Below are 3,692 nucleotides of genomic sequence, written 5' to 3'. Positions count from 1 at the left end.
GCATGCTTAACGGGACTTTTCCCTGGGCCAGTTTCGCTCTGTCTTGCTCATCAGGACTCTGGTCTGTGGCAGGATGAGGAACATGAGAAAGGAGTGGGGAAACACCCCTTCTTGGAAACCCCCACAGCACCCCCATCTTTGCTAAAATTGTTCAGTGTCCTAGGAAAGGTCTAGGACAGGGGTGGGCAAACTTTTTGACTCGAGGGCCACAATGGGTTCTTAAACTGGACCGGAGGGCCGGAACAAAAGCATGGATGGAGTGTTTGTGTGAACTAATATAAATTCAAAGTAAAGGAGCGGAGGGGAGAGCAAGAAAACTGGATAGAACAGCCGGATTCGGCCCGCGGGCCGTAGTTTGCCCATGGCTGGTCTAGGAGGAAGGGAAGGAAGAGTAGCCATTGCGGCCACGGCCCCTCCGTGGGCTTCGCTTGCTGAGGTCTCTGTCCCCTTGGTGCTCCATCTTCTGTGCCCACCAGCCGGCCCAGCTCCTTTAAAACACACGCCTATGCATGTCCTGTGCACCCCTGCAAAGGCCATGCTGGTGCCCACTCACTAGTCCTGGGCACCTTCTTGAACCAGTGTAGTCCATTCATGGCACTTGCTTCGTTCTGGACTTGGTTCTCTGGCTCCGTGCTATACACTCTCCCCTTTGTCTCTTCCCCTCATCCTTCAGGTTCCTACCAACTTGGCTCTTCTAAAAAATTCCTTCAGTTTTCCACCCAAGCTACACAGTCCTGGGTTCCCACGTGTGGTTCCCAATCCTTCTCCCTGGTAACCATCGCCTCACCCTTCCTATCCCAACGCTGTGCCTGCAGACAGCAGCCCCAAAGGAAACGACTGGGAATTTCTTCTAGAGAAATCCTGCCCTGAACTGGAGAAGAGAGATTTGAACTTGGAAGCAAATGCCCCCTTGATGAAGGCCAACACCACAGATGTCAGCCTCACACCAAGTCCATACAGTTCACAGGGAGTCTGTGAGGCAGGAGCTGCCAGGAAGGGGCCAAAGTGCCTCCAGTGAATGGAGCCCTGTGGTAGCTGGGGTGGTAGCTGGGGTGGTAGCGGGGCTGGGCGTGCTGTCTCTGCTGTCCACGGTGCTGAACCTACCTACCATGTGCCTAGGAGAGGAACAGGCTCAACGTCCACTGAAGAAAATGCACACCCAGGGCTGCCTCTGGAAGCTAAGCCCCAGGAGGAAGGCGCCCACCAGAGGTGCAGCTCTGGTTACGCTGCCGTCCTCTGAGGTCGCACGCAGGGCCTCAGGTTCACTGAGCAAGTAGGAGGACCAACAGGGCACACCTGGCTCACACCGTGCGTGACGCCTGGGCGACACCGTTCACCGGAATCTTTAAAATACCCACGGGGTAGTTTTATTGCCTTCGCTTTACTAACGGGGAAGTAGAGGCACAGAGAAGGTGCTCATTGTAGGCCAAGGCCATGTGGCGACTAGGTGGTGGGGCAGGGCTCCAACCCGAGGTGCCCACCCTGAGCCTGGCACTGGTGACATTAGGCCACATGCCCCCAAGGTTAATGCTGATGGCAGCTGCCCTGGAGCCGCTGGCATCTGGCAGGTCACCAGGCCACATGTTTTCTCCCCGGGACGCTTCAAATTTCTGTTTTTTAGACTCTGTAACCATTTCAAAAACCCTTATTTTCCTCAGACCCCCTCCCCCCCACACACAAATGAACATGCTTCATTTACTTCCTCATTTATGGGAAAGGGACACGAATATAAGCAGGACCTCCGCGTTAAAATGGGCCGTTTTATTTTAATTGACCGTTGATCCCAATCACGCTCTCCGAGTTCCGCTCACCCCCGCAGCCTCGGGTGCTGCTTCACCAGGGCCTGAGGCTCAGCGGCTGTGATACTTCAGCTGTGATGCGTCCTAACTCCTCGGAAGCCAAAGCCAAGATGGAACGCTAGGATCACCCCGCAGCTCCGTCCCAGCTTCCATGCTGGGCCGGCGGGAGGGCAGGCAGATTCGCTTCCGAGCGCCATGTAACCAGCTTTGGAGCCGAGACGCAGTAGGAACAAGGGGTCTCCACTCGGGAGCTTCTTAAGTGAATGTGACCTCGCCCCCTGCAGACAGTCCGCTCCCAAGCAGAGCAGGGCCCTGCGGGCGGTGATCCTTCTCCAGCGAGAGGGGCCGGGGAGGCGGTGCGGGGAGAGGCGCGAGGGCCCACGAGGGAGGCGGCTCAGCCTGAAACCGAGGGCGGAGGCCAGGCAGGTGGGCGCTTTCTGGGCGCTGTCGGAAGCGCAGTGCCTGCCTGACCCCCTGGGTTCACAGCAGCCCTGCCAGGTAAGGAGCGGAATTCTCCCATTTTATGGAGGAATACAGGGAGTTAGGGAGGGCTGGCTCTAGCCCAGTGGGTTCCCTTAGACTCTGGGGCGTGCACCCCAGCCACTCCCCGGGGAAGGGCGAAACTGCGGGCTCCTGAGCGCCGCTCCTGCTGCTGAGATCCTGGCGCCTGCGTGTAAGCGCTGTTGCCAGCGTCACCCCATTTTCCAGGGAGGAAACCAAGATGGACCCCGAGGGCAGAGTGAGAGTCACGTGGTGCTCACGCCGTCACCCTCAGGGAAACGCGCATTAAAGCCACGTCTCTGTCAGGACCGCGCATGTTTCGAAAAACAGTGACCGCACCCCACGCTGCGGGGTGGGCGAGGAGGCGGGTGCTGCCCCACAACCAGCAGCCGCCCTCAAAAATGAGAACTTGTGTTCACACGAGTGTTCACAGCACTCGAGTGTTTATTCCTATTAGGCAACAGTTGGACAGAATCCAAATGTCCTTCGATGGATGAGTGGTTTACCAGCGGAGGAGCACTGGGCTGCGAACCACTGGCAGCAGCAAAAGGGATGCGTTATGGCCACACGGGATTAGGCTGAAGAGGAGAAAAGCCAGTCCCTGAAGATGACGTACTGTATGGCTCCACTTCCGTAATGCTCTTAAAATGGCCAAATTATACAAGTGGGAAAGGGAAGGATGGTTGCCGTGGATCAGAGGAGGGGCGTGGATCGCAAAGCCGGGGCGAGGGGGGTGGGGGCGGCGGCGTGGGTCGGAAAGCCAGGAGACATGGATAGGAAAGGGGGTCGTGGGTCGGAGAGGGGGCTGTTAGGATTGGAGGGCCGGGGCATGGATCCTGGAGCTGTGGGGCGTGGGGCTGTGGCTGGAGAACAGCACAGGGGTTCTGTGGTGAGGGAGCTTGACTGACTGTGACGGGGTCACCAAGCCTACACACATATGTATCTGTAATTTCTTAAAATAGGAGTTTTAAAAAAATGTCAGTGAGAGAAATGGATGGAAAGAGCACAGAGGCAAGAGGCAGGCACTTGCCCAAGTTCATACCCTGGGCCATCGGATCCAGTATTGGACGCCCGTCTGAGAGAAAACGGACACTTTATTTCTGGGAACATCCCCTCCTCTCTCCATCTGCCTGCAGTGATGTGATCCAAAAGGGGCCTCCTCCTGCCCACACTCAAGACTGGGCATTCGAGTCCTCCACACACAGAGCCAGGCGTGTGGGCCCTGGAGCAGAGTCCTCTTGGAGGACTCACCATGGACACCAAGAAATAGAGACTCTTCAGGTCCAAAAGGACCATTGAAACAGAAATTGAGCACCATTTCCCCGCCACTTAGAGACAGTGTGTCTGAGAATGAAGTGAACATAGAGGAAGTCAGAGGCGAGGGATGGAGGA

This window comes from Plecotus auritus (assembly GCF_963455305.1).
Source record: "Plecotus auritus genome assembly, chromosome: 7".
NCBI classification, from domain to species: Eukaryota; Metazoa; Chordata; class Mammalia; order Chiroptera; family Vespertilionidae; genus Plecotus; species Plecotus auritus.
This window is presented reverse-complemented; position numbering follows the sequence as displayed.